Source organism: Pleurodeles waltl, chromosome 5 (assembly GCF_031143425.1).
Source record: "Pleurodeles waltl isolate 20211129_DDA chromosome 5, aPleWal1.hap1.20221129, whole genome shotgun sequence".
Lineage (NCBI taxonomy): Eukaryota > Metazoa > Chordata > Amphibia > Caudata > Salamandridae > Pleurodeles > Pleurodeles waltl.
In genome coordinates, this window is record NC_090444.1 from 910,593,178 (window position 1) to 910,615,362 (window position 22,185).

Consider the following 22,185-nt stretch of genomic DNA (forward strand, 5'->3'; position numbering starts at 1 on the left):
AGGGCCTATCAAAGAGTCTGCAGCCGATTTAGGATGAAGTAGTTAACCCATTTCCCCTCACACCCCCAGCTAGCTTACCTACTCTCTGCTCCTCACATGTCTGCTTCAGTATATGCAGCACTGTGTGGGAAGGGGACCCCAACAATCTAGTTCCGCTCCCAGTACTGTGAATAGGCATACTAATGTGTTGAGATACGGTTTGTGAGTTGTGTAAACCAGGGGATAACAGTTCAGCTAGTCCTACTGATAGCTGTAGCATCTGCAACTTCATGAGTGTCATTTGAACCAAGTTGTTGAAGGTGCTTCAGTAATGCCCCCATTCTGTCAATATGGAACACCTCTGGAGTCCACTATATTTCTCCCTACGTTGGGCCACACCTTCTGCCTCCCCCAATGGAGCAAGTCCGTTTTCCATGTTGGATCTGATGGCGGAGTCTGGGTCTTCCAGCAGATTGGTTGCTTGGCTAGTATAAGTGCTAGGTCTATGAATCTAGGAGCTACCACAGCTTTCACGTGTCTGGGATAAAGGTCTGATATGCAGTGATCTGCCAATTCCCAATAGGAGGATCCGGTGGTCTTGTGAAGTGTGTTATGGGTTTCGGTTCAATATTGTCTCAGTGATGGACAGGCCCACAGCATGTGGAGGAGGTTGGCCTCATCAGCATGGCAACGGGGACATGTTGATTTAGCGGTTGGGAAAAGAAAATGCACTCTTTGAGGAGTCACGTAGGCTCTGTGGAATATTGCAAATTGGATAAATTTGGACTGTGCATTGCATGGTATATGGGATGTGAGTTCCAAAATGAATGTCCACTCTTTATCATGTAATGGGCATGACAAGTCTGTTTCCCATTTGTCCAGAGAGGTGTCAAAGATAAACAATAATGTGTGCACTGCACTCTATATAGACACTTAACCAGATGCCTCCTCGACCCCTACATCATAGAGTGCTTGTACTAGATAATGTATCTGGGTCTCCTCGCCATTGAGAGACCTTTGTTGGCATATAAAATGCAATATATTGGCATGCATTAGAAAATGGGTACCTGGGAGTTGAATCTGGGCTATAAACACTCTGTGGGATAATAGGGAGCCCCCATCAAATAAATCCCCCAGGGTGGAAAAACCGTTCTCCTCCTAATGCTTCAGCCTTGCCGTGGAAAGAACTCCAGATGAGGAGGGAAAACTACTTAAAGGGATATTGGCCGCATATGGCACTGTAGCCTTGGTTAGTCTAAGCGGCATGCACCAGTACCATAGTACACTGTGCAACACTAGCGGCAGTCGCCGTCTACGAGCACGGCTTTCGGGCAGGACCAGTGATTGTAAATTGCCATTGTCCAATTGTGCCGGTGTCTAGTTTATTTCCTGCAGATTAGCCAGTGTGCCAGTCATTGCAGCTGCGCTGCTATGCAGTATTTTAGGAAATCGGGCGTGCCCATCCCCTCTTGTCCGTGGGCAGTTGTAGTTTTTGAAGACTAATACGGCGGCGTCCTGTGTCCCATATTGGTTCTGTCAATAACGTGTTTAATGTTCTAAAGGTCGACGGTGGTATTCAAATGGGGAAGTTCATATAGAAGTACAGTAACCTGGGGAGCATCACCATCTTGGCCAGTGGCAAGCACCCAGCCACTGAGAGTGGAAATGAGGTCCAGATTTTGATCTGTGCTCGTAAAGATGTTATCGATGTATTCAAATCACCCTCTCAGTAGGGGAGCAATATATTTGCATATCCAGATATCTAAATGTCTGTTGAGCCACGGGGATCTTGAGTGTGTCCAAAGGGATTGTATCAGTGGAGAGCAACCCCTCATGGAATGAAAACGCTAGGGATTTTGAATGATTTACTTTCAGGCCAGAGATTGTTTTAATATAAATGTTATCTTAAAATCCCCAAACTAAACCTTCCCTATGATTTAATGTATTAGATTTCTCTTCATTATTTACTGTAGTTAATTCAACTCCTGTGGAGATGTTTCCCACTGGAGATAGTAAGCATAACAACAGGGTAATGAAAACTATTAATATTTTCAAGAAAACAATAAAACCAATAATTTTACAGTATTTTCTGTATTCCAACTTCCACTAAGACATTCATTTGATAGTAGTGTTCAAAATTCAAAAGTTAACAAAACCTTTCTTTAAAAACAATAATACATTTCTTCTTTGCTTGTGATTTCTTTCAAAACAATAATCAAAACAAAAATGGCAAAATAATATTTTAAAAAAAAAATATTTCAATACATGCTCTAAACAAGTTTTTGTTCATTTGATTTACTTGGAAAAATTCATCTTTACAGACTTTCAAACCTTTCAATGTGGTTCTTCTTGTTCTGATTCACTATCAAACTCACTTTTAGAGCTATAGATTTAATGGGCTGTGGAATTCTGACTCTGATTCCTCTACCTCAGATACTGTGACTAGATATACCCATCCAGGTGTCACATACTTTCTATTTGGTGTTCTATTTCTAGTTGGTCTTTTAGCAACAGATGACTCACTTTCACTGTTTTCAGAATCCAGTTCATTTACTTCCAAACTTTCATTGATTGTCTTTATTCTTTCTTGTTTTTTTGATTGACAATGTTTTCGTTTGCAAGTTATTTTCAGTGACATATTTCCTTCTGCCTCTTCTGTTCTCTCTTTCTCAGTTTCTTCTCCAATCACTGATGTATTTGAACCCTGTTCAATCTTGATTGCACAATTCACTGTTAACCACTTTCTTCCTCTGGGGTTTCTTGAGGCTCAAATTTTAAAATGCAATATTTCATTGTTTGGATCAGAAGCAACTTCTTGCTGCCACTCATGCTTTTGACTTTGACATTGCAACAGCTCTTCACTCCCATCCCGCTTTGAAACTGGACAACAGCACCACTGGCAGAGGTGTCAGGTTCTTCACCAGAACTTTCACTTTTACTGAGCTAGACGTTTATGACTTCATTGTTATCAGCAGTCTCAAAGTTTCATTCCCCCTCTGAAGCCACACTGTGAACTTGACTCTGTGAATTAGTGGTTGTTTTCACCACTTCTTCTTCTATCGCTTTCACTCTTTTAATGTGTGTGGTGTGGATCCACTCTAGGAGTCCAGCACACTTCCCTGCATTGCATGTTATTAAGATCACCTGGTAGGATTTGCGCCAGCCCTCTTTTAATCAATTCTTCCTTAAGTGATCTCAGACAACTATCCAATCTCCAGGGTTCTGTCTGTGGCACAATACCTCCAGTGTTGCTTTTGTTTCCACATTCACCTGATGAGAGACAGGTTTCACCATATCAGCTAGACCATTGCAGTAATCTAGAAAAATGTAATCAATTTTGGAGCCCAACGCATTTAAAGGAATATATATCGATCTCATTGCTCTTCCCATGTTTAACTCATGAGGTGAGAGACCAGTCCTTTTGTTTGAGTTACATCTGATGTTCATGGAAGCAAGGGGAAGAGCATCCTGCCAATTCAAACCAGTAGAAGCGCAAACTTTGGGCAGTTTGTTCTTAAGTGTTCAATTCATTCTCTCATTCACTCCGGAAGACTGAGGATGATAACTACAAGTGAACCTCTGATGATTTGGAATGCAGTACAAATTATTTGCAAACTCTCATCTTTAAAGTGGAATTCACAATCTGTCTCAATAGAAGCTGGCAACCCAAACCTTTGTATTAATTCCCTCAACAAAACTTTAGCAACTGTAAGGCTATCTGAGGCGAGGTAGAAAACAAACAGACAATGACTAAGATATATTTCAAGCCATTACAAACTGGCATCTTGAAAAAGACTGTTTCTAGTCTTGTAGATTGTCCTTCTTATTTGCCAATAGAATTCAACGCAGTAAATGTTTTTTTTTTTAAGTACTCATGCACCTCAAACCTCCAGTCGTACCTCCATACCACAACCTTCTCACTTTCCGAAAAGGTATGGAGGGGATCTAATCCAGAAGGATCAAATCTCCCCACTCAACCTTTTCTGGGAGCGCCCTGCATGGCTGACAGGTCAAAAGACAGATATTTTAATCATTGGACTTAATCTCCAAACTTTTACCCACTCCAATCCTCACCAAACCCTCCAAGATCTTGCAGTTCTAAATTGTCCCCCCACTCCAATAGGGGAGCCCATATCTTCTCCTTTTTCTGCCTCTGCTCAGGGTCACCCGCCTTTACATCTCATTTTGTCATATAAAAAGGGGCATAAAGCCATTTCCTATATATATAGGAGGGGACACTGCGACCCATTTTAAACAGATATCCCCTCTTGCCAAAATGATGGAATAGAACAACAAGCTCCTCTTTTCTTTAGTCCAACCCTCCAGATCTTGCGGCTTCCGAAAAATGATAAGGGGCATACTCACCAAAATCTCCCTCCCCAATATCTCAGAGAGTGTTCCCAACACCTCAACCCAGAAGAAGTCACTAATCGGACACTCCATAAACATGTGGATATCTGTTCTGTTTGGAGCTCCACATTTGGCACAATTCACCACTCCCACTTTTTTTATTTTGGTAAGCTTTTCCGGGGAGATAGAGGCTCTATGTATTGAGTACAGAGGATTTTTTCTCATTGTGGCGGGTTTTACTACATCAAACAAGATTTTTGTATGTATCTGTTCCCGAGGCATAGTGTCTTCCCAAAGATACTCAGGCAATTTAAATTCGCCATCAATTAACTCCAAAATTTCCCAATACCAGACTGACACCTTATTAGTGCCAGGGGAGCTGCTGAGCAAATTCTACCCCCAGACTCATTTGAATGTTCTGTGTCCAACCTTTCAGCTGAATGTATTTAAATCTAGATAAAGTGCCCCCGGTCTTTTCCTTTAACTCCTCCCAGGGGAGTAATGCTCCTTCTCTTAGGAGGTCGCCCCGGAGCTCAATGTCCGCTTCCCTAATTGGTTTGGCTTTTAAGCATTCCGGTGTACCTTGAGAATCCCAAATTAGTGCGTTCAAGCTGTAGTAGGCTATTTTGGTTACTGTTTTTCCCTGATACCAAATTTTCGCCACATCTCGCAAGACCTTTAGTTTTACTTTCTTGAAGATCTTTGTGTCACCAAATTTGAACAGGAAATGATTGGCTGCTCCAGGCATGGTTTTAGTCATGGCCCCAAACATAACACCAATTGCTGTGGCATCCGGTAAGGCAAACAACATCCTCGAGTTCCTCAGTTGGAATGCCTGTGAATAGAGTTGTAAATCCGGAAATGATAAACCTCCCTTCTTTCTCCTTCTTCGTAACTTTTTCCATGCAATACTGGCACCCTTAGAAGCCCAGATGAATGAATTTATAGCTTGTTTGATCTTGTCAAAATATCTTCCATTCATTTGGAGTGGGATAGTGTTATGAATAAAATGTATTTTGGACAAAATTGTCATCTTAACCAGATTAACTCTCCCCAATATCGTCAACGGAAGATGAGCCCAGCCCCTCATTAATTTACTGCAATCCTCCAGGAGCTTTTTCTGATTTCTCACTACAAGTTGTTCAATGTCCTGAGTTATCACTAGGCCTAGATACCTCATTTCTGCCTTTCCTTGCCATATGTCACCCTCCTGATTCCAGGACATTATTTCTTTCTTCTCTGGGTTCACATGATATCAGATACTGTACCAAAATCCTCGTCTCGTCTCAGCAGTGCTGGAAATGCGGTTGAAAAATATGTAGTATACACCATTAAGTCATCTGCATACATTGCTTCCTTTCTCTGCTGGTGCTTCCACTTGAAGGGAACTATTACATGATCCTACCTTTTCTTCCTGGCATAGGGTTCTATATATAAATCAAACAACAGCGGGGACAAAGTGCATCCTTGCCTAGTACCTTTGGCTATCCCAAAGGACTCTGTTGGTTTCCCATTGACCAGAATTCTTACTGAGGGGGCATGATATATCTGCCTAATGGCCCTGCAGAATTTGTCACCTAAATTAAATACCTCAAGATCAAAGTTAAGTATTCCCAATTGACCCTATCAAAAGCCGTTCCAAAGTTATAATATCTAGAGGGGTCTTATAGGTAGTTGCCAAGCCTATTGCTCCAACCAGGTTAAAATTAAGTTCATGTAAATATCTGCCTCTAATAAAGCCTTTCTGATCCACACCAATCAAATGTTTCACTACCACTTTTAAACTGTCCTCTAATATTTTTGCATACAGCTTGTAGTCACAGTTCAACAAAGATATAGGTCTATATAACTCACACCAGACTGTGTTTTTGCCTGATTTCAAAATCAATGAAATGCTTACCTCATTCCAGGAGGATGGAATGGGGGAGCCATTCCCAAATATCCCAGTAAATAGTTCTAACAAAAAAGGTTCTAATACATCTCCCAGAACTTTGTACAGTTCCACCGGGAGACCATCTGGACCTGGTGCTTTCCCTCCTTTACTTCCCCTTAAAGCTGCTGTATTTCTCCTAACGTGATTGGTTTATTGAACCAAAGCTGCTCTTCTTGTGATAAATTAGGGAGTATATCCCTTAGGGAGACGGTAATAAGCATTTAGCCCACAGATGTAATAGATCCTAGGGATCGCTGGATCTTGTCCATTTAGCATAAAGGTCCATTTACACTGAAACAAAAACACATGCCTGCATTCACTCGTTCCCACAAACAAATTATCTTGTTCAGATTTTGGCCTATATATGCAAAGCCTACCTACATGTAATGCATCTATAGCTAATTTGCCTTGTGTCTTGATTGCGGTGTAAGCATAATCATTTGCGTATGTGCGTTTCTCTAATCCTTTTTCTAATCTTTCTTTTAATGCTTTGCGTCTATCATCTGTGTGATCTAAAAAGCTTTTCTCTACAGGCGATAGTAAGCAAGTTAAATTATTACGATGTACATAGACAAGTCCGAACCTCTTCCTCCCCAACATTTACTTCTTCAGTACACAGCTGTGAAAAAAACTGCAGAAAACAACTGTATGTCCTTTCTCTATCTGTAGTCCTTTCCTCTAACTGATCTAACTCAATTTCCTTGATATAGTTCCTCGTTTGGTCCTTTTTTACCTTCCAAGCTAATAGTTTCCCTCGGCTTTCTCTGTATTGAAAGTGGGCCAGTTTACTCACCTCCCATCAATTAATGACTCTAGATTGTAGTAGAGCTTCAATTTGCTGTTTTAGAGCGCCCAACTTTTTTTGCAATTTCATCTTCTCGCTCTCCTCAACACTATTTGTTAGCTGATCCCTGCATTTTCCCATCTCTGTTTCCAAGGATCCTATTTCAGCCCTAAACTGCTTATTCTTATAACTAGCTAGACTCATTATTTCCTCACGTGTGTCTGCATTAAAGGTATCCCATACCACGTTAAGCGGGCTGATCCTAAATTAGCCTTAAAAAAATCCTCTACCTCTGCACACAACTTAATTGTAATTTCCCCAACCAACAGTAATGTACGATCAGATGTACACCTCCTGTTCTCTCTATCCATTGATAGCTTCATTTTTAACACTACCGCCCCATGATAAATGAGCAGGCAGGTATACTATATCTTCTACCGAGTTTCACCACAGCTGATCTACTAGAAAATAGTCAATATATGAAGAGTGACTATATTTTTTATTATTGTATAAAAAGACCTGTTTCACACCTGCTCTCTGCCTCCACAGATCACACAGGTCCCAATCCCTCATGATCTCTATCAAATATTGCTGGGATTTTGGACTTACCACTGATCTACTCTTTGTTGATCTGTCTAGTTTACGATCTAAAACTACATTGAAGTCTCCTGCCATTAGAACTGGGCCAGGGAAATTCTAAAGATGGGCAAACAACTTCCTAAGTGGTTCTATATCATTGCAATTGGGGCCATAATAACCTACCAACGTGATATTTCTTCCAAATATCTGTGCTTTCATGATTATCCACGACCCGCTATATCTGTGTTTACCTTTAGTATTGCTGCGTTGACCTGATGCTTGAACCATATAACAACCCTCTTAGTGTTCAAATCATGTTCAGTGCAAAAACAATGATGAACCCACTTTTGTGCCTTAAATAACTCCCAACATTCATCTCTAGTTAGGTGTAAATTCCTATGCCTTCTACCTCTCATCCTCAAACCATTCATGTTCCATGACAATATTTGAATGTCTTGTTTACCACTGGTCCCCTGGCCCAACCCCTCACTATCCATTTCTTGAGATTGGTTTAATAATTCCTAAGGTGCATGAGGCTCTTTTTTCATATTTTCTCCCACTTGCTCCCCACCCAGTGATCCACCTTCCCCCCAGCACCACCCTGCCCCCAACCCTTCCCTTATAGAACACCCCCTTCATGATGGATGTTGGTCCAATTCTAAAGTGCTTTGGGTCATCCTCTGCAGGCAAAACACTCTCAACTTCTAGCTTCTCTTGATACCCCCGCTTTTGAAGACCTCCAGTAACTCATCCGCTGTTTTAATCTCCTTAATATTATACATGTTATTATTGTACATAACTCTAAGGGTGGGTGGGAATTTAAGCTGCACTGATGCACCATACTTTTTAAATTAATCCATCCGGCTCCCCAGCTCCCACTGTTTGTTTATAGTTGCCCTTCATTGATCTGACCGAATCTCAAACAAAAAGCCTTCTCCTTTTAATGTTTTCTGCCTGAGTGCCGTAGTCAAAATCTTTTCCTTCAGCGTATATGTCTGAAAGTTTATCAAAATCTTCTGAGGCTTGTTGCTATTAGGGTTTCTTTTAAAAGGATCTCTGTGAATCCTCTGAATATCACTCGCTTTTTTTTTCCGAGCTTTCCTCCAGTGAGAATGATGCTTTTAAAAGAGAGGTAAGATACATCTTGAGATTTTCTCCTTCCACTCCTTCCGGAACATTTAGAACACTCAGATTATTCCTCCAGGAACTGTTTTCTAACTGCTCCAACTTATTTTGTAGGTCTTGGTCATTTTCCTTCAATTATTTTATTTCCTCCTTGTGTGCCCTCATTTCTTCCTCCATTACTCCCACTGACTCTTCCAACACCTGAGTTCTTAACATCAGGAGATCCATTTTTTTTCCAGGGCTCCACAGGCCTCTCTTATCTCCACTTGGTTTGTTTCAGACTCGCAAAGCCCCTTAACTATCCTTTGACAGGGCCAAGAACACCTTCTCAATTGAAGAGTCTAGGATAGTTAAAGCTGAGGCTGAGTGTGGGGTAGTAATCAAAGTCAGGGGAGTAGGAGTGTGAGAGATAGCTAGTTCCTCGCTTGACTCAGCCATAAGTGCAGGTACTGAGAGATCTGAAATATCTGGTTGTTCTAATCTAATTTCTGGATCCAGACAATCCAACTCATTACCCGGCTGCAAGAGATCCAAACTCTCTATGTTCTCCCTGCTTCCCTTGGGGAGACCAAATGTTGCCTGGGATGCTGCTGGAAGTAGTCATGGCTGACCTTGCGACTGCAAATGGTTCTCTGTGTGGTGGTCTCCTACACCCTCCATTCTAGATGTTCCTAATAGGCTACAACCCACTGCTCCTTGTTTACTGAAGGACCTTGTTGGGGACCTAACCTTAAAGTAGGACTTCAAGGAAGAAGTATTTTTTTAACTGAATTTAACAGCAGGAGAGGATGTTTTTAATAACGTTGATGATTTTATAATTGTACTTCTCATTCCTTCTTTCAGTTTCAGTTTTAGTGCTAGGCAAGGTTTGCCTCTCTTGTTCCATGCTTCACCTCTTAAAACTAGCTCTGCTCCAGTCAGTTTCCTCCTGTTTCCACCCCAAAGTAATTCCTACCTTTTTATGTCGATCAACTCCTTCCCTGTGGGGGGCCAAACCACGCCCCCCTTCCCTTGATACCTTCACGCTTGATGAAGCAGAAAATGAAAGTTTTGATTTATTAGCGCATAAACGTAGTGCTGACATAATCATGTGTGACATTAACCGAATTAATAAAGATTGTACGGGGACAAAATGTGCCCTCAGAGTAGTTTGCCATCATTTATACGCGTGCTTTATATAACGTGGTGTATTAGAATTGCACTAATCCGACATAATCATAAACATGTGCTACGATTTGCTTGTTTGAAATGTTTTAGCTTAGCATTACTTTAGCGGAGGCTTTGGCCTAGTTGCCTGGTCTCACGGTTTAGATGTTCGTATTTTTCCATTGTGCTGTTAAACGTGTATTTCTGCTTGAAGCTGTATTTTTCCACAGAAACTGTTCACGTGCTTATCTTAAAGTTGGTGCCAGCCTGGCATATTTTCTCTTTAATTCAAGGTCGACTTGCAGGTGCGGACAATGGAGGCTCTGAGAGTAAGCTAATCGAGAGACAATGTTGCAAATTACGTACCCATCTCCAAGGATAATGTATGCTTAAGTAAAAGCTTGAGAACTGTCGTTTTTGATTGGTCAATTTGAATCTAACCTATGAACCCACCAATGGAGACCCTACTGGACTTGAACTGTTGTCTATAAAACCCAGGTGCACGAGAGGAAAGCTCTCTATATCTTCGGACATCCCGCCATTTTGACTTCGTAGCTACTATGGCCCATTTTGCTGCGACGCCATTTTGAGAAACTTTGATGCTTTCTCTAGTCGAGAGAAAGAGACTTTAATGATTCTTGCCCTAGAGACTTTAACTTTGATTTGCCCCTTTGCATGAAGTAGTAATATTATCTTACCGCCGTGAGGCAATTGCCCCGTTCACCCCTGCCCCTTTGTCCCGGCCCTATGCTGATCGAGAAACGATACCTGTGAGACGAAGAATTCATTGATTGCTGATCGGAATTGGTAATTATGAAAGGAAATTGTAAAATTGCATTGTGTTTCTTTTAGGTAACCAACTGCTGATTTTGATAAGGACCCTAGCTAGGAGTTTTCTAAATTAATGTTGCTAAATTGCTTTTGCATGAAGTCCCACATGCCGATGCTAATTTGAGGTTAGACGAGGATTCCATATGTCGCACGATGCAATTTGAGATCTTGTTATGCTGACTAAATGTATGCAATTAGCCCATTACAGATTATCGTATTAGTGCTTTGCATTGCCATTATCGAATGCCTTGTGATTCAAATGCTACATAGATTACACTTGTTTCGACGATATGGACAGCTATTAATGTTCATTTATGTTTATCATTTGGTGTTGAGACACATCTATATCGTGCTAGCTTTGTTAATATAGGGAAATAAATTCACTAACTTTGCAATAAACTGGTGTGGTTATTCCTGGCTGAAAGGTCAGGGTTCGCCGAAATGTATTCTGGATTAATTGTTAAGTGTTATGTTGTTCAAGGTGTTGCTTATGTTCGTTATTGATTATCGATATAAGGTGATTGATCGATTAAGAGTACAGAGAGTTCCCACTTAGTCAAAAGATTCATCGACCTAAAGAGCGTCCGAACGCAGGTAAATTGTTACTACGTTCCGCTCTATCAGTAGATGGTAGCAGAGGACGGTTTCGTCTTTTGGGACCCTGTACCATTAGAGTACATGGTGTTGAATTAGCGGTTACGCATTTTGAGGCCTCATTCGAGAAGTTGAATTAGATTTTTTGGATAAAACTGATTGACAAGATGATGATGGGCTAGGTCCACCGCGACTTTCCCGGGATCTCGGAGCTTGCGAATGGAGAGAACGGAGATGTGGAATCAGCGCTGGCGGTACTAGTGATGGTATGAGTGAAGTTAGGGTTTTGCGCTTGCACAGCTTATTGCCGCAGAGTGTGTGAAAAGGTTGTGAGGATTTTTCTTTAAGGATAGCGGAGGCGCGACTCCGAGTGTAGAAGTAGAGAAGTCGTCGAACTTCATGGAGATAGCGGAGGTGCGGCTCCGAGTGTGAGAGTAGGGAAGTCGTCGAACTTCTTGTGCGTCTGGCGCTTTGTGCATAAAAAGGTCCACGTGGTTGTTGTTGTTGAGACGGGCCCTGCGAGGTCAAGAGACTCCGGAGTATGTTGATCCATGTTGTGGTCTGGGCGGTTTAGTAGGTTGATCGGGCGTGGTCAACGAGTGGGTACGTGTGTTAGGGAGTGAAAGAAACTTCGACTTCAGGCTTTGACAAGATTCTAAGTGCACTGGAACAGATCATTGACAAGTTGAGAGTAGGTCTGCGGGTCAGATTTGCTTGCGAATGTGGGGACTGAGAAAGACCGAATAGCGGCCAAGGCTGGTGAAAGAGATCGAATAGTGGCCGAGGTTAGTGAAAAGTCCCTAAGGTCCTGAAGCGATTACGTTACCCTTCCTGTAGTAAACCGACAGATCTGTTTTAGTTTTTTGGTAGCTCGCGATACATGCAAAAAGTTGTTACGGAAGGAACTGATTGAAGGAGGACTAGCCGCGAGGCTTTGTCAGCCGCAGTGTGTGTGAGTGTGACGTCACTAAGAGCCGTGCTGGGATAGGTTGGTTGGAGAGAAGGGTCGCGCACGAATTGGACGCAGTCCGTGGCACTCGATTGGAAGGGGAAAGGCAGGTGAAGAGTATTCCGGGAATTAAAGTCACCTATTGATTACAAATTTTGTGAAATAACAGTGACCTATTGATTATAAACTTTGTGAATTAAAAGACGAGAAAATGAAATTCCTTAAAGCATTCAGGAGCGCGATGAAGGGAGAGTCTTACATCAAAGCGAGCGTAGGGGAAGAGACGCCGCCCGAGGGCACACCAGCTTACATTGTAATGGAGGAAAAAGGGGTAGCTCCGTGTCTTTGGCTAAAGCAATGGCACAAGTGGACAGAGAAACATGGGAGCGTAGCATTCCCGATACATGGGACATTCAATATAAGGGTCCTAGAGAATTTGAGATTCACGATGTATGACATGAAGGTACCTCCAAGGCCAGCACAGTTTGAGGCTCTAGCAATATGGGAACTCATGGCTAGACAGCAACAGAAGAACAAGTTTGAAACAAGGATGAGGAAGGTAGAAAAGACACTAGCGGATGCTAGGTGGGATAATGCGCAGAAGGTGTGGAGGTCAGATGTATTGCAGGGAATAAAATTGTTCCCCGCAATTACTAAAGATGAAGAAGAGACAGGTAAGAAAGCTACCTGTAAGACAGACAGGAAGTGTTCCAAGGACAAAGAGGACGAGGAAAAGTTGAGAAGAGAAGAGGAGTTAGAGGACGAGGAGTTGATAATGCAATTGCTGAACGACCGTCCACCGCCTTATGCAGAAAATGGACAAGGTCCAAGTACCAGTTCTGCCCCTCCGGCATCGGTACAGAACAGTGAAACGCAGAATACAGGAGTACCATCGGGATCCAAGGATCCGAGCTTACTGCTCACCCCACAGATACCGCAGGTCAGGAGAATGTATCCAGATGTGCCCGTGTTGAAACCAGCAGAACATTATCAGCCGCAGATGCCAGGGTACTACAGCAGTGATAATAGTGGAGGAATGATTCTAGATCCAACCGTAAGGGGCGTACAGAATGGTTACAACCCAACAATGGCACAAGCTGAATCAACTCAGTTTATGATGCCTCAAAAGCAGATGCAGGGAGGAAACGCTCATGCTCAAATGACGGGAGTCAGATGGGCATGCCGGCAATGATGATCCATAATATGGGGATGAACATGCCTCAGAATATGGGGAATGGACAGAATCCAGATGCAATATCACTGCCCATTACTGTAGGTCCAGTGGTACCTTTGTATAGTCAGCCTAACTTAGGTATGAGCAGTCAGGGACAAATGCTGCAGAATGGGACAGAAAGAAGGTGCATAGAAAATACTCCAGGGATAACCCCGATAGCGACTCAGCCAACTGGGTCCGGGTCCTTGATGGAGTTTAGTCCCGTATGCGCTCAATCAACACTGGTGAGGTCGAGCCCCCCACTGATAATACCATTAACATCGAACACTGAAAAGTTGCCGCAACCATCGATGGCAGTCGATGTGAATGCTACACTGATGGGGGTAAATGCGCAACAGCTGTCACAGTGGTTCAACAGTTTAAATTCCACACAAAGTTCAGACAGTGGGAAAGGAGACGATTACTTGAGCAGGATGAGGCTGAACATGGAAGCACAAGAATTGGTGGAAGGGAATATGGGTGTGAACAGGTTAGAATCCTACACGGAAGAGGAGTTGAGGTATCTATGTCCAAAGATCACGAAAGAAGTAAACAAGGTGCATAAAAGTTTACAGGAAGTAGCAGACAGGAACGGGATTGACATAGGCAAGACGAAACACTTGAGCAGGAGCTATAGGTTGGATTTTGGGACCACAGATTTTGAACACATGAGATCAGCAGGCATGAAGGCACACCTTAGAGAATTGTTGCAGAGTGCCCAAGTGTGGAGGTGCTTAGACAAGTGGGAAAGCAGATGGGTAAAGAGGAAGGATAAGAGGAGGGACAGTGTTACAGAGCATAATGAGAAAAGACCGCAGAGCAGCGAAACAGTAACCATGTTACCAATGAGGGAGACAGCAGGGGGAAAATTAGTACATGTACCATGGCACAGGAGTGATATTCAGTCTTTTACGAACGATTTTCCCAAACTGAGGGAGAAGCCGATTGAATGGTATCAGCAGACTGATAGGTTTGTGAAGCTTGCAAAATGTCTCTGGGAAGACCTGAACACTCTATTCGAGATTGTGGTTCCGGCAGATTTGTGGGAGGATTGCAAAAGAGCTGTAGGTTGGCCGACAAGTGAACCAGAGAGAGACAGAGAGACGGGTGCACCATCACCTATGGCGATGTGTCTGTACTATAAGGTGATTGAGCATTTGAAGACGAAGGTTGCCGCGAAAAATGTGGATTGGCAGAAGATTGATCGAACTGCCCAAGAGGCTAAAGAATCGATTCATAGTTACTATGAGAGGTTGTTGAAGGCGTTCAAGAATTACAGTGGCACGGAAGCAATAGCGGCGAAAGATATGCTTCATTTTGTGTTCAGATTTGTGGAAGGGCTGAGACCAGAGATAAGTCAGATGATAAAATCGCATTTGATCTGCTGGCAGTCGAAACCGATTGATGAAGTCTTGACTTATGCGAAATACTGTAGCGACGAAATTGAGGTAAAACAGAAAAGGCTGAAAGAGAAGGTGATGATGATGCAGCTTAAGGCGGCTCAGACAGGTTTGCAAGGTCTGCAAGGACTGCAAGGGTTGCCAGGGATGCAAGGGTTCCAACAGCAGATGCCGCAACCGCAGCCGCAGTTGCAGGGAAACATGGCGTTTCAGCAACAGCAGCCGCAGTTGCAAGGAAACATGGCGTTTCAGCCACAGGCCAGAGGCAGAGGAGGTTTTGTGAATAATGGTCCGGATTTGAACACTGTTGTGACGGGTGTGCAGGCAATGAAGAAGGTGATGCCGTGTCATGCGTGCGGAAACGTAGGTCATTGGAAACGCGAGTGCCCGATGGTGGTGCAGGAAGGTGCAGGTGCAGGTGTAGGTGTTGGTCAGCAAAACAATGACGTCAATGCATTTCAGACAATGAGAGGACCGAAAATGAGAGGTCCAAACCCAAATTTTCAGACCATAAATCAATTGCAGGGATTACAACCTATGCAGCCGCAGCAGATGCAGATGCCCCGTGTGCAGATGACGCAAATGCAGCCGATGCAGCAGCAGTTACCTTTGGTACCTAATCAGCAAATGCAAATACCTTTGGCACCAATGAGTCAGCAGCAAATGATGGTTCCTCCACAGGTAACGGGTCAGGTAATGAGCACAAACGGCACAGTACAACAGTTCCCATTACACAGTGAGAGTGGAATAAACAATGTATGGGAGAGTGAAAGCTCAGAAGAGGAAGGAGATTGTGTGCTTGCGGCATCTCTAGAAGTTGATCAAAGGGGTCCGTACGTAGAGGGAAGAGTAATGGGTCATCGTGTCTCATTCTTGGTCGACACAGGAGCCACACGTTCAACTGTTAAGAGCAGTGAAGTACCAAACTTGCCACTCTCAGGGAGGACAGTTCAAGTGGTGGGAGTAGCAAACAGGCATCTGACGAACCCCATAACAGATCCGATACCAGTTAACATTGGTAACTATCAAGGGGTACATCAGTTTGTGGTATGTGACTCAAGCCCGATTGCACTGTTAGGAAGAGACCTATTGTGCAAATTGGGTTGTTCGATAATGTGTTCGAACGAGGGAATAACAATACAGACGAGCAGTGATGGGGAAGAAGGAGACAGTGAAGGGGGTGATGAGATAGAAACAGTTGACGAAGAGTATCCTCTGATCTGTCTTTTACCAATGATAACTGAAGAAGATATCCCAGCAGAATTACGGGAAACAGTCGGAAAGGAAGTGTGGGACATGACAGGGAAAGAGGTGGGATTGATGAAAGGAGTAGAACCAGTAAAAGTGATGGTAAAGCCCAATGAGATCTTTCCCCAGACCCCACAATACCACATGCCACAAGATACCCTCATGAAAGTTGCCCAACTTATTGACGAATTCGTGAAGCAGGGCGTACTGAAAGAAGTATTAAGCAGCCCATGTAATTCACTGATAATGGGACTAATAAAACCAAGTGGGAAAGTCCGACTTGTACAGGATTTGAGAAAAATAAATGACATCATAATAAAGTGCTGCCCTGTCGTGCCGAACCCAGCTGTGATAATGTTTCAGATCCCTTGCGAAGCTGAGTGGTTCTCAGTCATCGATTTGTCACAAGCATTCTTTTCTGTACCTCTTCATGAGGACAGCCAATTCCTCTTTTGTTTCAAATTCCTAGACAGAGTGTACAGTTGGTGTCGAATTCCTCAGGGGTTTTCTGAGTCACCGTCAATATTCAATCAGGTTCTAAAGAAAGACTTGGAAGAGTTAGAGTTGCCATTCGAGTCAACCTTAGTACAGTACATTGACGACTTACTGGTTGCATCAAAGACAGAAAGTGGCTGCACAGCCGATACCATTGCTCTGTTGAACCATTTGGGAGGGAATGGACACAAGGTGTCTCCTTCCAAACTGCAGTTCTGTCAGAAGAAAGTGAAATACTTGGGTCACCAGATAGAGAAAGGGTCACGGAAAATAATGAAGGAAAGAATTACCAGTGTACTTCAAATGAGTCCACCAAAGACAAGGAAGGAGGTGAGGAAGTTTTTGGGAATGGTGGGATATTGTCGCCAGTGGATTCCCAACTTCTCGTCTCTAGCAAAGCCTTTACTGAAAATGACCCAGAAGGATGCCTTGGATCAGATCGAACTGAAAGGGGATGAGATGGATGCTTTTGTTGAATTAAAGGAGTGCATGTGTAGGGCTCCAGCTTTAGGTATGCCTGATTACACGAAGCCTTTCACATTGTTTTGCCATGAACGTGATGCATGCTCTTTGTCTGTCTTGACTCAAGCCCATGGTGGCGTAAACAGACCAGTAGCGTATTTTTCAGCTACTCTGGATCCGGTTGCAGCAGCACTCCCAGGGTGTTTGCGCGCCGTAGCAGCAGTTGGTATCAGCCTCACTCAGAGGGAAGGAATAGTGATGGGACACCCAGTAACAGTCATGGTCCCTCACTCAGTTGAGATACTTTTGACCCGATCCCGAACGCAGCACATGACTGGAGCAAGACTCACAAGGTATGAAACGACTATTCTGGGCTCACCGAATGTGCAGCTGAAAAGGTGCACTACGTTGAATCCAGCTACCTTGCTTCCTGGAGAACATGCTGAAATTGAGAACGCTGAAGACGTCGAGCATGACTGCCTTCAAGTGACTGAATTTTGCACAAAACCCCGACCGGACATCAAGGATACAAAACTTGATGAAAATGACCAAATTCTTTTTGTTGATGGTTCATGTCTAAGAGATGGGGTGGGAATTTTGAAAGCAGGATATGCTGTATGTACTGTGACAGGGGTCTTGGAAGCGGGATGGCTCCAAGGAGTCTATTCTGCACAAGTAGCAGAACTTGTAGCCCTTACTAGAGCATGTCAATTGTCAGCATTGATGAAAGTCACCATTTACACTGATAGCCAATACGGGTTTGGGATTGTGCATGACTTTGGACAACTGTGGTCACAGAGAGGTTTCCTGACTTCTTCAGGATCCCCAGTGAAAAATGGGGAGAGAATAAGGGAGTTGTTACATGCCATTCAAGTGCCAGCTGAAGTTGCAGTGGTAAAGTGCAGTGCTCACACGAAAGGACAGGACTATGTGTCTCTGGGAAATGCCTATGCAGATCAAGTCGCAAGATTTTGCGCTTTGAACTGTATATTGCTAAGGGATGATTGGAATACAATAAGTGAACCAGAACTCGAACCAGCTGAAGCATTTGCCTTGAAGGTCGTAGATACAATAGAAGAACTAAAATCACTACAAAGTAATGTCAGGGAGGATGAAAGAGATTCCTGGATTAAATCACAATGTATAAAGAGACAAGACGAGCTATGGGTTTCACATGAGGGAAAATTTGTTCTGCCAAATAGTCTCTTATCACAGCTTGCGCGGTTCTATCATGGGCAAGCTCACCTAGGGAGAGATGCCATGATAGGATTGTTCAAAACTGATTGGTTTAACCCCAGATTTCTTCAAGCTGCAGAAGCAGTTTGCCATCGATGTGTCACTTGCCAACAGATGAACCAAGGAAAGGGAACAGTTGTGAACGCGAGCCACATTGGTAGGGCAAGCTGTCCATTTAGTCGTATGCAGATGGACTTCATTGAGATGCCTGTTCATGGAGGTTTAAGATATGTCTTGGTGGTTGTGTGTATTTTTAGTCATTGGATTGAGGCATACCCCACACGTAGAAATGACAGTCTTACAGTTGCCAAGCTATTACTGAGGGAGTTAATACCACGTTTCGGATTCCCGATCTCTTTAGAATCAGATAGGGGAAGTCACTTCAATAACGAGGTGATGAAGTTACTTTGCGAAGCACTGAACATTGAGCAAAAGCTGCACTGTAGCTATCGCCCTGAAGCATCAGGACTGGTGGAGCAGATGAATGGTACGCTGAAATCGAGAATGGCAAAAATATGTGCATCGACAAATTTGAAATGGCCTGACGCAATGCCCTTAGTGCTAATGTCAATGAGAAACACTCCGGATAGAAAAACTGGATTGTCTCCGCACGAAATTCTCATGGGCAGGGCTATGAGACTTCCTGCAGTTCCCGCAAACATGCTTTTGAATATTACAGATGATATGGTGTTAGACTACTGCAAAGGTCTGGCTGACGTGGTTCGCTCTTTCTCTCACCAGGTGGAAGCGACCACCTTGCCACCGATCCAAGGTCCAGGACACGCACTGAAAGCAGGTGACTGGGTCGTGATAAAGAAGCACGTGAGGAAGTCGTGTCTGGAACCCCGTTGGAAAGGCCCTTTCCAAGTGATCCTGACGACAACTACCGCTGTGAAGTGCGCGGGGGTTCCCAACTGGATTCACGCCAGTCACACAAAGAAGGTGCTGTGTCCCACAGATGAGGAAGTTGAAGCGCTGAAATTACCAGTGCCTGATAAAACGGTGCCGAGTGCTGGGACAGAACAAAAGCGAACTGAAAGCGAACAAGCAACAGCAGGAGAAAAAGAACTATTATTGGAGAACGAAGAGTCCGACTCACTTGGAGAAGACCAAGGAGAAAGTTCAGACAGCGACGACGAAGCTACAGGTGACAAAGAGCCTGAAGCAGCTGAGGGTAGCAAAAAGCCTGAAGCAGCTGAAGGTGACAAGGAACCTGAGGCAGCTGAAAGTGATACTGAGCCTGAAGAAAGTAACGGTGACGAAGGGCTCGAAGAGAGTGAGAAGGCAGGAGAGCCTGAGCAGAAGGGGGCTTTCCCAGAAACAGACGATACAGAAAAAGAAAAGGAAAACGTGACTGATTCCCCTGAAGGTGGAGACAAAGAAGAACAGAACGAAAGAGCTCAAACCTCTACAGAAAAGATCGCAGGTCCATCAAACGGACACGGTGCAAAAAGAAGACTAAGTATCTCACCGATAAAAGAAAAGGGTAAAGAAGGTTTGAACGAAGGAGGAAGGCCAAAAGTGAAAGAGAAAAGAAAGGAAGTGACCGTCGTGGAACAATCGTCAAGTGAAGAAAAAGACTTGGCGAAGGAGGAGAGTGCCAGCGAAGCAGAATCGAAAAGAGAAGCAAAATTGAAGAGGAAAAGGATACCAAACAAGAGGTATTCCGGTCCTGAATGGGCATATGCGGTAAATGATGATTGGACTGATGAGTTTGTATCTCTAAGCATCGAGAACGAAGAAGAAGAAGAGATACCAATAGAAAAGAAAAGTTTCATAGACTCTGTTGATTGAAAGGGTAGTAAATGGTATTGCTTGCTGCAATCTAACGTGAGACAAACAACCAGCTGAGACATTGCTAAACCGAATTGAGACAAATGCTGCTAACCGATAAGTGACTGGCCTTTTGAAGAAGACGGTGTGAACATTGTGCTCGTTCAAGCTTTGTAACTGAATTGCTAAGTAGTTTCATTTATAGGTGCTTCTAGCTCTCTGATTCTATACAGATCATGCCTGGGTACGCTATGCAAAACAATAGAAAGAAGTATTGTAAATACGTTTGTATAGGCTTGGTAGTAACATGTGTACTAATAATAATGGCAATTGTGTTTGGAATGCATGGAAAGGGTGAGAATGAGACTATTGCTGCTTCTACTATTGTTCCTGTTACTGTCACTGAACTAACACCATTGAAAAGACTAGCAATGGATGAGAGGCTCTTGCATGATAAGAAAGAGCTTTCGTATAACGTTTTCTATCGCTTACTAACAGAGTATGTTGAGACTATGGATGCGAAAGATTGTTATGTGTGTACACAGATACCGACATCAGTAAAGGAAGGGGTGACTTATCACCACATGCCTCTTACATACGGGATTACATGTAGTATAGTAATGTCTAGGTTTTATGGTCAATCTAACATACAGTATTTTTACTCGAATTATGATGTTACATTTGCTTATGTTCCTATAATAGCGCAGCTAAGCGAGACTGCAAAATATTGGGATTACAAAATTATGAGGGACTTTTTCGAGCCAATGCAACCTTTTGAAACCGCTCATGCTCATAGGGAGAACCTTACTTGCTCCGTCTCTGCAGTAGAAATAAGCTTTTTAGATCGCACAGATGATAGAAGGGCTCAAATGAAGGCGAAATTAGAAAAAGAGCTACATAAGAGGACTTCAGTAGATAATTATGATTTTGCTGCTATAAAGACCCAAGGGAAAATTGCTTTAGATGCGTGGCATGTAGGGAAATTTTGTATATATCGAGGTGAATCTTACTATGATAATATTTTTGTAGGAGCGAGTGAATGCAAACATACGTTTATTTTTAAGGCCAAATGGACATTCATGATGGACGGACTTGACCCTGTCATTCCAGGGGTGTATTACATTTGTGGGCATAATGCCTATTATCGTCTTCCAAAGGGATGGTGGGGAAGATGTTATTTGGGTATAGTGTTTCCAAAGGTTTATCAACTGGATGACATATCGATGATTGAAAAGACACCTGGATCCCATCGTATCCAGAAAAGAGAGACCGCAGCTGCTGTGGTAGGTGACATATTTGGAGCCATGATTCCTTCATTAGGAGTTGTGCTGAATTCCATCAAGATACGAAAGTTGTCTACTATAGTGGATAACATGTTGACAAAGTTTTCAGGTGCTATAATCCTGATGGATGCTGAACTTGCAGCGGAAAGAGCTATGACTCTTCAAAATAGGCTTGCTTTAGACATTCTTTTAGCAAAGGATGGAGGCGTTTGCAAAATGATTGGTGCACGTCACTGCTGCACCTATATACCTGATAATAGTGTGAAGATTAAAACTATGCTTGCTAATCTAACAAAAGAAAGTGCAGATTTGAAAGAACTGAAAGAACCAGGAGTGTGGGAAAAAGTTGGAAAGGGACTTGCTTCAGTGGGACATTGGATTGTGGGAATTTGGAATGGAATATTATTGAAAATAATAGAAGGAATATTAATAGTGATAATTTGTGTATTTGGAATTTGGGGAATAAAAAGGGGAATAATAATGATTATGGAAAGAATTAAAAGAAGAAAGGAGGAGAAAATTATGAAAAGAATGGCAGAAGAATACAAAGCGCAAACTAGGGGAACTAAAAGGAAAAGGGAGCTGACAGAATTTTAATGGGATAAAATTTGTGGGCTAAATTTCTGTGATGACAAGTAGTCATCAGAGGAGGGATTGATGAAGCAGAAAATGAAAGTTTTGATTTATTAGCGCATAAACGTAGTGCTGACATAATCATGTGTGACATTAACCGAATTAATAAAGATTGTACGGGGACAAAATGTGCCCTCAGAGTAGTTTGCCATCATTTATACGCGTGCTTTAT